This window comes from Chlorocebus sabaeus, chromosome 25 (assembly GCF_047675955.1).
Source record: "Chlorocebus sabaeus isolate Y175 chromosome 25, mChlSab1.0.hap1, whole genome shotgun sequence".
In the NCBI taxonomy this organism is placed as follows: Eukaryota; Metazoa; Chordata; class Mammalia; order Primates; family Cercopithecidae; genus Chlorocebus; species Chlorocebus sabaeus.
This window is the reverse complement of record NC_132928.1, coordinates 8,316,371-8,331,141: the sequence shown is the minus strand read 5'-3', so window position 1 is coordinate 8,331,141 and position 14,771 is coordinate 8,316,371. Positions and strand designations below refer to the sequence as shown.

At 37.5% G+C, this 14,771-nt stretch overlaps 1 pseudogene; it reads right to left on the bottom strand.

Moving 5' to 3' along the window:
* Positions 1-4,839: 4,839 nt before the first annotated feature.
* Positions 4,840-5,195, bottom strand: LOC119619732 (RNA guanine-N7 methyltransferase-activating subunit-like protein; annotated as a pseudogene).
* Between the last annotated feature and the right edge of the window lie 9,576 nt (positions 5,196-14,771).

Sequence of the window (14,771 nt, the reverse complement as noted above, 5' to 3'; positions counted from 1 at the left end):
TGATCATTAGATTTTCTTCTGTATCATGTTGATGTGAATTATATTAATTGATTTTGAGTGTTGAATCTTTCTTGCATACCTAGAATAAATCCCATTTGGTTGTAATGTATAATATTTTATTTATTTATTTATTTATTTATTTATTTATTTATTTTTTATTATTATTATACTTTAAGTTCTAGGGTACATGTGCATAACGTGCAGGTTTGTTACATATGTATACTTGTGCCATGTTGCTGTGCTGCACCCATCAACTCGTCAGCACCCATCAACTCGTCATTTACATCAGGTATAACTCCCAATGCAATCCCTCCTCCCTCCCCCCTCCCCATGATAGGCCCCGGTGTGTGATGTTCCCCTTCCCGAGTCCAAGTGATCTCATTGTTCAGTTCCCACCTATGAGTGAGAACATGCGGTGTTTGGTTTTCTGTTCTTGTGATAGTTTGCTAAGAATGATGGTTTCCAGCTACATCCATGTCCCTACAAGGGACACAAACTCATCCTTTTTTATGGCTGCATAGTATTCCATGGTGTATATGTGCCACATTTTCTTAATCCAATCTGTCACTGATGGACATTTGGGTTGATTCCAAGTCTTTGCTATTGTGAATAGTGCCGCAATAAACATACGTGTGCATGTGTCTTTATAGCAGCATGATTTATAATCCTTTGGGTATATACCCAGTAATGGGATGGCTGGGTCATATGGTACATCTAGTTCTAGATCCTTGAGGAATCGCCATAATGTTTTCCATAATGGTTGAACTAGTTTACAATCCCACCAACAGTGTAAAAGTGTTCCTATTTCTCCACATCCTCTTTGCAATCTACTCATCTGACAAAGGGCTAATATCCAGAACCTACAAAGAACTCAAACAAATTTACAAGAAAAAAACAAACAACCCCATCAAAAAGTGGGCAAAGGATATGAACAGACATTTCTCAAAGGAAGATATTCATACAGCCAACAGACACATGAAAAAATGCTCATCACTGGCCATCAGAGAAATGCAAATCAAAACCACAATGAGATACCATCTCACACCAGTTAGAATGGCGATCATTAAAAAGTCAGGAATGTATAATATTTTTTACAGATTTTTGTATTTAGTTTGCCAATATGCTATGAGAATTTTTCCATCTATGGTCATTATAGATATTGTTCTGCAGTTTTCATTTCTTGTAATGGCTTTATCTGGTTTTAGTATTAGGGTAAAGCTGATCTCATAGGATGAGTTACGAAGTGTGCCTTTTGCTTCCATTTTTTGGAAGAGATTGTGAAATACTGATATAACTTACTTTTTAAATATTTGGTGTAATTCACCAGTGAAATTATCTGAGTCTGGTGATTACATTTTTTAGAAATGTACTAATTATTGTTTCAGTTTCTTTAATAGTTATAGGCCTATTCAGGTGGTCTGTTTTTCCTGGTGTGAGTTGATAAATTTGTTTCTTTCAAGGAATTGGTCTTTGTTGTGAGCAGGTAATTAATTGCACATAGTATTTCTTTATAATCTTTGTAACATTCATGAAATCACTGTGATGACTCCTCTTTCTTTTCTGAAATTGGTCTTTTGTGTCTTCTTTTTTTTTTTTCTTGGTTAGACTCTCTGAAGGTTCATTAATTTTATTAATCTTTCCAAAGAATCAGATTTTGGTTTATTCGAATATCTCTATAGTTTTCCTGTCTTCATTGTTATTTATTTCTACTTAAATATGTTATTTCTTTTCTTCTGTTTACTTTAGGCTTATATTGTTCTTCTTTCTTTAATTTCCTTATATGGAAGTCTAAGTTATTGAATTTCCATCTCTATTCTTTTTAATACATTCATTTAATGCTATGTATTTCCCTCTATACATTGCTTTTGCTGCATCCCACAAATTTGGTAAGTTTTCCTTCTCATTTAGTTAAAATATTTTAAAATTATCTTGAGACTTCTTCTACACACGTTATTTAGAAGTATGTTGTTTAATCCTCAAATATCTTGTGATTTTCCAGCTATCTTTCCGTTGTTGACTTCTAGTTTAATTCCACTGCGGTCTGAGAACAGACATTGTGTGATATCTATTCTTTTAAATTTGGTACTGTGGCTTATGACTTAGAATACTGCCTGTCTTGGTGAGTGTGTCATGTGAGCTTGTGAAGAATGTGTATTCTGTCATTGGTGGATATAATATTTTATAAGTGTCAACAAGATCAAGTTGATTACTGGTGCTATTCAGGCCAATTTTTTTGTTGTTGTTGTTTTGCTTTTCATTCGTTTGTTTTTAATGATTTTCTACCTGCTTGTTCTATCAGTTGCTGAAACAGGGATGTTGAAATCTCCAACTGTAATAGTCTATTTCTCTATATCTCATTGTAGTTTTAGCAGTTTTTGCTTCACGTATTTTGTTAGGGATGTTAGGGATGTTGTTATGGATGTTAATGGTTGTTACGTCTTATTAGAGAATTGACTCCTTTATCATTATGTAATGCCCATCTTTATCTCTGATAATTTTTTTTTTTTTGCTCAGAACTCTATTTTGTCTAAAATTAATACAGCTACTCCAGCTTTCTTTTGGTTGACGTTAACATGTTAGATTTTTCTCTACTCCTTTACTTTTAATCTTTTTGTATTTTTAAAGTGGTTTCTTCTGGAGAACATATAGTTGGACCCTCTAAAAAAGTCCTCTGCAACAATCTCTATTTTTACCATTGGTTTATTTAGATTATTCACATTTAATATGATTATTGATAAAGTTGGATTAATTATCTAGCATGTTTACAACTGTTTTGCAATCACTGCACTTATTCTTTGCTTATTGTCTTTCTTCCCCTCTGTTAGTTTGCTAGGGCTGCTGTAAGAAAATACCACAGACTGGATGGCTTAAATAATATAAATTTATTTTCTTACAGTTCTGGATGATGGAAGTCCAAGATCAAGATGTTGGCAGGGTTGGTTTCTTGTGAGACCTCTTTCCTTGGCTTGCAAATCATTGCTTTCTTGCTGTGTCCTCATGTGGTCTTCTTTCTGTGTATGATTGTGTCTTGATCTCTTCTTCTTAAGAGGACACCAATCATATTGGGTTAGGACCCACTCTAAGGACCTCATTTTACATTATTATCTCCCTAAAGGCCATATCTCCAAATACAGTCACATTCTGAGGTTCTGAGAACTTTAACATGTGACTTTGGTGGGGTAGGGGAAGGCAAAATTCAACCTCTCACAACTTCTCTTTCTACCTTCTCTTGTCTTAATTGAGATTTTATATGATTCTATTTTCTCATCTCTCTTAGCATAACTATTATTCTTCTCTTTAAATTTCTTTTCATCCACTAGAGTGCAATATATATTTACAACTAATATAAGATCATATGCCACTTCACCTGTAGGGCAGATATCTTAAAACAATGTAGTTCCTATTTTTTCCTCCTATTTCTTACAACGTTGCTTTCACTAATTTCAATTATCCATATGTTAAAATCACTCAATACCTTATCACTATTATTACTCTAAACAAAGAGTTACCTTTTAGATCAATTAAGAATAAGAAAAACTGAAGACCATTTTATGTTTATTCACTCTTCCTCAAGGTTCTTTTCTTTTTGTAAGTCTGAGTTTGACCTATATCATTTTTCTTCTCACTGAAGGACTGTTAACATTTCTTGCAGGGCCCACTGCTGGATTTGAGTTGGATTTGTCTGTTTAAGAAAGTCTTTCTTTTTCATTTTTAAAGGAGAAGTTCACTGGGTATAGAAATCTCAATGCGTGGTTTTTGTTTCTCAACACATAAGCACCTCACTCCACTCTCTTCTTGCTTGCATGGTTTCTGATAAGAAGTCCACTGTAATTCTTGTTCTTGGTCTTCTATAGGTCAGGTGCTCTTTTCTCTGGCTTCTTTTAATACTTTTTCTTTGCTTTTGTTTTTCTGAAGTTTAAAAATAATATGTCTACATGTTGGTGTTTTGGTGTTTATTCTGCTTGATGTTCTCCCAGTCTCCTGGAACTATGGTTTGGTGTTCTCATTAATTTTGAAAAATTCTGTGTCATTAATATTGCAAATATTGTTCTTTGTTTTCTCTCTCTTCCTCTTCTTGTATTCTAATTATGTATCTATTATACTTTTGACATGATCACAGTTTTGATTTTTTTGATATTTTGTTTTCTGATATTTTCTTTTTGCTCTCCATTCTTTTTCTGTCTCCTGCTTATTTTACAGCTTTTTTTTTTTCTTTTTTTTTTTTTTTTTACAGGTTTCCCTGTAAAAAGAGACCAAAATGAATGTGGAGTTACCTCAAATCTACAGAATAAGGAATTACACAGTACCATAGTCACATAATAAAAGCAAAAAAAAAAAAAAATTAAAAACTATTTTTACCTTTCAACCGCTGATGTTATGTATAATATATCACAAGTAAGCATACCTATGCATTCATGAGCTGATTCTATTAACTTGTAGAATTTTAGAGATGAGCACATGTAAGCATATGGATACTCCTCTACCTTACAAAGTAAAAGCAAGCATTTTCTATTAATTTTTTTTTTTTTTTATTTCTGTGTAAAACAAAGAACTCCTAGAGGTCAAATAAGAAAATTACACCAAACTCAAAGCACTATTAAGTCATGAAACAAAGAAGAATCTGAGGTACAAGTCAAGCAGTATAATTCACCATTTTAGGTATTTCCAGCAACAATCGCATCTCACAAGTAAGATCTATTAAAAAAGAAATCTCAAGTTCCAAAAAATCAATAATCTAGTCTCTAAAATCAGACGTAAGGCTATGACCAACAGAAGACACCCAAACTTCTGTCATGGTAGCAGAGTAAACGGTTTTACTAAAAGCTGCTGACATTTCTATCAGTAGCAACCATAAGGAGCCTGTTGGTTGTAACCATAGTGTCCATATTGGTGGAGATAGTAAGGTTCTTGTCTGTGTTATGGGTAATGGTAACCCAGCATCATCCATGCCACTGATTAGATCAATTGCCACTTGGCCATTCCTGGCTGCTATCCCTGCTTCTGAACTGTCTGTTATCTTGAAACTGATTGCCTCTGTTTCTTTGGTTCCAACCAGCTCTGCTATTCCATTCTTCAACAATTAGAGGGGACTCAGGAGGGCGATTCAGGTATTGCTGATACTCCCTGTCACCTTCTGTGAATCTACTAGCCAACATCTCTTCAAAAGTTGGAACAGCTTTGGAAGTGTCAGTCATTCTGAAATTCCCAAAGATTTGAGGAAGGTGTATTGCTTAATGTTTAGGTTGTTTAAAATCCACCGAAGTCTGTGTCAATCCACCTTGGGCCGAACCCCACCAGAGAGACAATGAGAGGTTGCAGGAGAGGTGTCTCTGGCCCACCACACCTGGAGGTCCAGACCACTCCAGCTCTCTAAGGTAAGGGAGTCCCTCACACTAGCATCTGACAACCACCTCCCATACTTTTTCTCTTTACATTTTGCTTTGGGAAACTTCTACTGACATGTCTTCAAGCTCAGTGGTGTTTTGTTTTTGTTTTTTCTTTTCTTGGCCATGTCCAGTCTTCTGATGAGCCTATCAAAGGCATTCTTTATTTCTGTTACGTCAAAAAAAAAAAAAACAAAAAAAAAAAAAGAAAAAAATGAGCAAACATCTCAGGAACCACCCCCAATTAATGAGGGACAGAATTTCTAGCATTTTCTTTTGATTCATTAGATTTTTTCTCTCTCTACTTGTGTTACTTGATTACTTGATTGTGTTTGTTTTTGGTTTGTATATACATTTTGCATTAAAGGCTTATTAATCATAGGTATTAATTAACATATTAATCATAGGTATTTTAAATTCCCTCCTATTCCACTCTCTGTGTCTATTTGTACACATTATTTAGCTCCCACTTATAAAGGAGAACATGCGATATATGACTTTCTGTTTTGGGTTATTTCACTTTAGATTACGACCTTCAGTTCCATCCATGTTGCTATAAAAGACACGATTTTATTTTTTTTTATGATTGAGTGGCATTCTATGGAGACCTAGAAAGACAGGAGGGTGGTGAGGGATGAGAAAATACCTAATAGGTAAAATGTACACTATTTAGGTGATGGTTACACTAAAAACTCAAAACTTATCCACTATGCAATATATCCATGTAACACATCTACACCTGTACTCCCTAAGTCTATATTAAAAAATTCCCTCTCTGGTAATTCCAGTGGCTGTATCATATCTGAGTTTTATTCTGATACTTGTCTCCTCAGATTGTGCTTTATGTTAGTTTTTGGATTCCCTCCCTCCCTCCCTCCCTCCCTTCCTTCCTTCCTTCCTTCCTTCCTTCCTTCCTTCCTTCCTTCCTTCCTTCCTTCTTTCCTTCCTTTTCTTTCTTTCACTTTTAGCATGTCTTATAATTGTTATTAAGAGCAGGTACAATGTATCAGAGAATAAGAACTGAGGAAATAAGCCTTTATTAATGTGAGACTTTATGTCAATATGGCTAGGAGTTGGGCTATGTATAATGTTTGCTGTAGTTGTAGATATCAAAGACTTCAACTTCCTCAAATGGCCTTGTGATTGTCTCCTCTGTTCTCTTTGAGCTTCCCTAAGAACTCTTTCTTAAATAAAGCTTGTGCCTTGCAGTTCTTTCAGCTGTAATCTATTATACTAGAATCCCACTGATGTGTTGATAAACTAAGGGGGAGGGGAAGCATTCTATGATCTTATGATTAAATCATATTTTTTGTGTACGGGCCTGTATCCCCTGGGCTATTATCTTCACAAGTGTTTCTTGGTCTCTTCTCCTCCCGTCCCCTCCACCCTCTCCAGTTGGATGAGACAGAAAAGCTAAAGAGGTAGAATTGGGTAAATGCCCTTTGGCCTAAGTTACATAAGGCTCTGATAATTTCTTTTTCCTTGGAGAGTAGACGTCTGTTTGAGAATGGTCTGGATGTATTTAAATATGTTGACTTTTAACGAGCCCCTCCATCCCACACCCACCCACAAGTCACAGGGGCTATTTCTTGGCCCTTCACCTTGAGCACTTGGGAGGATTCCTGGAGGTAAAATTCACAAAAGTGAAAGGGGCTTCCTGAGACTTTGGTCCCCGTGCATTTCTAACTCTAATGCTACTGCACATTCAGACTATGATAGTTCCTCAAAATTACCACATACAGCTTTCTAGCAGTATATGAATTCAGCAGCTTTTGCTCCAGGTAAGCCGATATTGGCTATGATTCTTTGTGTTACCTGTCTCTCCAGATCTTGGGTGGTGGTTTGCCCTGCAACCGAAATTATTGGATGGATTCAAGAAAAGTGCTACGTTTTCAGTTTGTTCAGCTTCCTCCTCCCCCTCCTCCCCCTCCTCCCCCTCCTCCCCCTCCTCCCCCTCCTCCCCCTCCTCCCCCTCCTCCTCCTCCTCCTTCTCCTTCTCCTTCTCCTTCTCCTTCTCCTTCTCCTTCTTCTTCCTCTGTTTCCTAGGCTGGAGTGCAATGGCACAATCTCGGCTCACTGCAACCTCTACCTTCCAGGTTCAAGTCATTCTCCTGCTTCAGCCTCCCAAGTAGCTTGGACTACAGGTGTGCACCAACACACTCAGCTAATTTTCATATTTTTAATAGAGACAGGGTTTTGCCACATTGGCCAGGCTGGTCTTCAATGCCTGACCTCAGGTGATCCACCTACCTCAGCCTCCCAAACTGCTGGGATTACAAGCGTGAGCCACCACCGACGGCCTGTTCAGCTTTTTTTCTTTTCTTTTCTTTTCTTTTTTTTCTTTTTTTTTTTTTTTTTTTGAGACGGAGTCTCGCTTTGTCGCCCAGGCTGGAGTGCAGTGGCACCATCTCGGCTCACTGAAAGCTCCGCCTCCTGGGTTCAAGCCATTCTCCTGCCTCAGCCTCTGAGTAGCTGGGACTACAGGCGCGCAGCACCACGCCTGGCTAATTTTTTGTATTTTTAGTAGAGACGGGGTTTCACCGTGTTAGCCAGGATGGTCTCGATCTCCTGACCTCGTGACCCACCTGCCTAGGCCTCCCAAATTGCTGGGATTACAAGCGTGAGCCACCGCGCCCAGCCTGTTCAGCTTTTTTTCTTGTGGTAAGGATGGGAGTGATGATTTCTAAGATCTTTGCAATGGAAATCTCCATGCTACTTTATTTTTAGAAATTCATATCATTTTAAACCCTTAGCTAAATAATACCCAAAATCTCTAGCGTATAAAATGAAGTTATACCTGTTTACCGTATTTTACTATATTCTGTATAAAACTTGGTTCAGAGGCATAAAGTTACTTGCTCAAGCATCTCATGGTTGGCCAGCTATTATTTTGGAAGCAGAGATTTCTAGTCTGGTGCTATTTCACAACAATATGGTGTCTACTTAGCTGGAACTCAATTGAATGCAACTAATTTAAAACAAAAATGTGTATATCATAGACTTTTCAAGACCAGATGAGTCAAAGATCAAGATTATTGTCTGAGGTAGGAATAGCATGACCATAACATCTTTTCCTTCTCCATGCCTATTTTAGGCTTTCCCCTCTTGCTTAGCCACTGCATTGACCTTTAGATAAGAGACCACGTGGACCAAAAAGGAAGAGTAAAGGAAAGAGAAGAATTAGAGAGGAAAGGTCTGTAGGAGGTGGGTTTTTTTTTTTTTCTTCGTTCTTCTTTCTTTTTGAATATACTCATAAAGAAGGAGAAAAAATAGCTTGGATAACCAGCTGTCCCTACTCCTGAATCCATTTTGATGATGTCTTTGAGTATCTTTGCCAAACAAACAAACAAACAAAAAAGTGCTATCTAAATAAGTCTATCAAAAGTCTATCACTTAGATATCATTCTTAGTTCCTACAGTCAGGAAATTACAACCATTTCTAGTGTTAGATTTTCTGAGTTTAATCCAGACTTTCCAATCTACCTGCTGTGCAACTTTGGGCAAGTTACTTAAACTCTGTGTCTCAGTTTCTTCATTGATAAAATGGCCTTTGAAGTGTTCTTATATGGATTAGATAAATGTATCTCTCTGTGTATATATCCATTAGTTACAATAGTGCTTGGCATAAAGTAAGCACTGGTTAAATATTAGCTGTTATTGTAACCAGTCCTTCTTCCCCATTTTGAGCACATCAGTCCTGTCTTTATATAATGAGTCTAGTGGCTTTCTCTCCAGGACTCCATTTTGGCTTTCTTGAGCATAGATATATAGCCACAGATTAGGGGAGAGGGATAGTTTTTTGGCCAGCTTTATACTCCACTTTATACTGCTGGCATCTAAATTTAAATCCAACCTCAGGTTTTTAATGGTTTTGCTAATGTACTGAGTCCAGCATATAATTCCTCATGCCTAGTGCCTACAGGGTGTGGTACAAGATGTACCTTTCTGGTTTGGCATTGGCTTCCCTGATGAACTCCTTCCACTCCCAACCCACCCATCCACCCTTCTCTTATGTGAAATTATGTTCTTTGGCCATTGCATTTCATGTAATTGTAGCATTTAATTTTGAACTTGTGCCCAGAGGTCTGTGGGCAGTGGGTGTGTTTAAAGAAATCTAATAAATGAAGAGAAATAAACGTACAGGGTAAAAAGTAAATGGGCCAATACTATTCAGAGAAAAACCCCAAAGTGACTGCCTACTTGCAGGAACAGAAATAATTTTAGAACAAGTCAGTAATGTAAACAAGGTGAAAGAAAACATTTTGCTTATTAAATATACTAGGTCCATGTTTTCTACCTTACTCCCGGGTCTTTGCTTCATGAGAGGAGCCTTTTGACCCTCTTCTAGTGAATGAAGTGCCTTGACCAGAAGTCAAGGTAGGTCAGCCTTTCACTCAGTTCAGTTCGTGGGTGGCCAAGAATATATTCAGGCTTAGGAATAATTTAATTTTCTCTTGTTAGCTCCATTGAGAAAAGGATTGTATGCATTGAGTCTACCCCAGTGGGAAAGTTCTCAATCTCCCCATAAACCCTTCTTTCATTTGGTTGTTCACTTTGACCCTGCTTGTGCTTTGGTGGACTTAGTTCTATTCTGCTCCATCCTCAATGAAATGAAGTAGGTCCCAAAGCAGCTGCATACAAATGTGCAGATGGCCACACTAGGGTTAAGAATCAGAAAGCACTCCTCTCTGGGCCTCTCTGTATGCATTTTGCTCTCTCTCTCTCTCTATATATATATATGTGTGTGTGTGTGTCTGTGTATATATGTGTGTGTGTATATATCAATTATATATACAAATATAAATATAAAATTATATATTTATAAATATAAATATAAAATTATATATATTTATAAATGTAAATATAAAATATATGCATTTATAAATATAAATATAAAATTATATGTATTTATAAATATAAATATAAAATTATATGTGTTTATAAATATATATGTAATTTTTTTTGAGATGGAGTTTTGCTCTTATTGCCCAGGCTGGAGTGCAGTGGCATGGTCTCAGTTCACTGCAACCTCCACCTCCTGGGTTCAAGCATTTCTCCTGCCTCAGCCTCCCAAGTAGTTGGCGTTACAGGCGCCCACCACTACGCCCAGCTAATTTTTTGTATTTTTAGTAGAGATGTGGTTTCACCATGTTGGCCAGACTGGTCTCGAACTCCTGGCCTCAGGCAGTCCACCCATCTCGGCCTCCCAAAGTGCTGAGATTACAGGCGTGAGCCACTACACCCGGCACTATTTGATATATTTTTAAAACTACATACACACACTGTTGATAAATAGGAAGAATTTTTGTTTATGCATTTGTTTTGTTAATGCGACCCCTCTCGAGGAGTAACTATGCCTTACATACATAGAATGCTTTATACTTGAAAGAGCACATGCACACATATGGTGGTGGAAAAAGCCTGGGAGTGACAGTTAGGATACTTGGTTCAAATCCCGCCTTTGCTAATTGTCAGTTCTGTGATGTGAAGCAAATGATTTAATCTTTCTGAGCCTCAGATTCTCATGAGGCTGTCATTATAGATATATGTACCATTCTTGTGTGAGGAATGTGGTTTTTTTGGTGGTTGTTTTTTGAGGTGGGGTTTCGCTCTTGTTGCCCAGGCTGGAATGCAGTGGCATGATCTTGACTCACTGCAACCTCCGCCTCCTGGGTTCAAGCAATTCTCCTGCCTCAGCCTCCTGAGTAGCTGGGATTATAGGCACCCACCACCATGCCCGGCTAATTTTTGTACTTTTAGTAGAGACAGGGTTTTGCCATATTGGCCAGGCTGGTCTTGAACTCCTGACTTCAGGTGATTCGCCTGCCTTGGCCTCCCAAAATGTTGGAATTATGGGCGTGAGCCAGTGCGCCTCGCCGGAATGCGTTTTAAAATGCCCGTGAAGATATTTTGTGAACTCTAAAGCAGTACATAAATATTAGTAGTGATTAATCTTTTAATACATCACATGAAGTAATTGAGGCAAATATTTTTATCCTCATCTAAAAGTAAGAAGTCTTAGTGTAGCAAGTGCTGTGTGTGCCCAGCCCATATACCTTTATCTCATGTAGGAAGTCGCCTGCAGATGCTTCTCCTGCATTTGGCCAGCTTACTGGGTCTGTCTGTGTGAGGGTGCCCTTTGAACTTTGGGGCAGGCCAAAAATGCTGGAGAGATAACACCTCAAGAGCTACCCCCATTAATGCTGAATAGGAGTGGGTGGGTAAATGCCCAGCTTCTTCCCCAATGTGGTGGGACAACTTCGAGCTATGTCCTACACAGTGTCTCAGGGAGTTGTGGGTGTGGTTTGGGGGTGGATTAAGCATCAAGTGTCCTGAGCAATACACTGTTCACCAACACTCCCTTCCCTGTCCCACTCTCCACTAGCTGATAGTGTTTTCTCAAATCACATCACCACCACAAATAAGCTACATGCACCAAAATCCTTGGAGTCTGATTTAGGGAGGACTCCAATAAGACGAGAGTCAGAGGTTTAGAAATTCGCACAAGGTCACATTTCTGTTGAAACACACTAAGATTGTGTCATAGGATTACACATGCAGGGACCTGAAAAACAATGGTATTTGATTTTTAAATGAAAAATACAATAGTTATTGTGGAAAAAAATATAAACTTTTCCTCCTTTGTCCATAGAGTTATTGATATAATATTTTAAAAAGATATGGACAGAATTATAAATCTTAGGGTGAATAGATAAAAGTTGTACAGCCAATAAAAATGAGATCTGGGTAACAAGGATGATGAATGTGCTGAGGTTTAAAAAAAATTCCAAAACCATAGAAACAGTTATCTTTATGATAAGAATTGTTAAATATTTACCTTTATAGTAATAAGAACAATAAAGGAAGGACATTTTTACTTGGAGATGGTCACAGAAAGTTAACCAAAGCCGAAAAGGAAGAAACATTTGAATTTTTTTCTCTTACCTTTTTTTTCTTCACGGAGACAATCTTCAGATGATATAATTTGGTACTTACTTGCTTAAGATTGAATTGTGACTCAAAGTTTGCAGAGGAACTATTATGCGATCATTTAGCTGCTTTCAATGAGTTCCTAAGCCTAGACACTGTTCAATATCATGTACTGGAAAAGATAGAAGATATAATAAAAGAATCACTTCAATAATTGTCAACTTACTGTGAAGGCTTGAAAATATGCCAAAACACATAAATCTGTAATGCAGAAACTACAAATACATCTGAAATTTCTTCTAAACAAAAACTTGTAAAGTGAATTCTTAGAATATAGTTATTTAATATTTAGAAAATGAAATTGATCATCACTAGGGAGCAGGAAAGGCCTACTAAGTAGTCTACTAGAATCAACCTTATTTAAAAATCTGAATTGCATTATCAAATGTATACCAGGAGAGTGCTTTGTGTACTGAATATTGTACATATACAATGACATACTGATTTATAGTTTTTCATGGCAACGTTGTGTATTAAATGAAGAAATGCTGACTAACTCAAATTTTCACTTGGATTCAGAACTTATTGACCAATTGTTCAAAGAACGACTGCTAATTTTGCTGTTAGTATTTGGTTTTGGAACAGTGAAATTGGTATGGTTTTGATATCAGATCTGGATTCAAATCCCTGCTGTTACTAAGTGAACAATTCAACTTAGTTTTATGTAGTTTCCTAAGCTACAAAAAGGAAAGAAAAAATAATACTTATTTAGTAGAGTTGTGATGAGTAGATTAAATAAAGTATATCAAAGAGCTTTATAAATTATTAAGCCTTGGATAAATTCTAGTTATTATTGTATTTTAGCCAAACTGTGTTTAAATTTCCAATTATGAGAAAGTCTAAATCTGGACTATGTTTCTGCTTATTTATGTCAGAATAAAAATACAAAATAGGCCGGGCGCGGTGGCTCAAGCCTGTAATCCCAGCACTTTGGGAGGCCGAGACGGGCAGATCACGAGATCAGGAGATCGAGACCATCCTGGCTAACACGGTGAAATCCCGTCTCTACTAAAAAAAAATACAAAAAAAAAAACTAGCTGGGCGTGGTGGCGGGCGCCTGTAGTCCCAGCTACTCGGGAGGCTAAGGCAGGAGAATGGCATGAACCCGGGAGGCGGAGCTTGCAGTGAGCTGAGATCCGGCCACTGCACTCCAGTCTGGGCGACAGAGGGAGATTCTGTCTCAAAACAACAACAACAACAACAACAACAACAAAACAGTCTCCATCTTTAGAGAAAGTTCAATACTTTACTAAATTAAAAACTCAATACATTTTGAGTACAAAATTATTTGAGCTGATTATTAAGGTGGCTTCGACAAGGGCACAACAAACTTGGATGATGGGCTAAACCTAGTTCACCATCTACTTTGTAAAGTTTTATTGGAGCACAGCCATGTCCATTCACTGATGGATTGTCTATCATTGCTTCTGAGCTACAATGCAGAGTTGAGTGGTTGTGACAGAGACTGTACAACCCACAACATGCAAAAGATCTGATGCTTTATAGGAAAAGTTTGCTGACACCCTGACCTACACAAAAATGTCTATAGTGTGTAGCTGTACATAATCATATGTGGGGAGGATATGTTTAAGCAAAGATAAGGCAGTTCTGGAGTTTACCAATTACAGTAATCAGAATGACAGTCCAAATACTATCAAGACTGTGTGCATTTTGTCTAACAAAGTCACAAGGGAGTTATTAAATTTTGTAAGCTCATAGAGAGTATAACACAAAGAATAGGGCTTTGGAGTACAATTTTAAAACCTCTTTGGTATTGGAATTCTAGGAGCTGGCCTGAAGAACTTCTTGGGAATAAAGACTCCAAAGTGAAGCTGAGTGTTGCTTTGGGACTGGACTGCCCGGCTGGGACTTCCCTGTTTTACTTTGATATACGTACTGGACCACAGCTATTTTGAATCCAATCATTCCTGAGAGCTGAGGAAATTCTCTCTGAAGTTTGCAGAAGCTATAAGCATGATGCTACTGAAAAACACATTATTTGCAGTAGTAGTTGCTTTGTGCTAAGAACCTGGCAGAACGAACTTTGTGTAGTAGTTTGGCTCAGCCATTTTTCAAACAGGCAACTGCCTTTACTAAAATAGGAACCAATGTCATCCTTTGCCCCACATTTGCACTAAGTCCAAATTTTCTTAGAGATAAGCTCTTGCCCTGTTTCCCAGGCTGGAGTGCAGTAGTGCAATCATAGCTCATTGGAGCCTCAAACTCCTGGGCTCAAGTGATCCTCTTGCCTCAGCCTCCTAAGTACCTGGGACTACAGACTTGTTGTGCTACTATGCTCAGCTTCTTTAAGAAGTTTCAAAATAATTCAATGCTTTTCCAAGAACATTTTCAAGCAAGAAAGAAATCAGAATAGTCTTATGTTGATTTCTTTTTAAT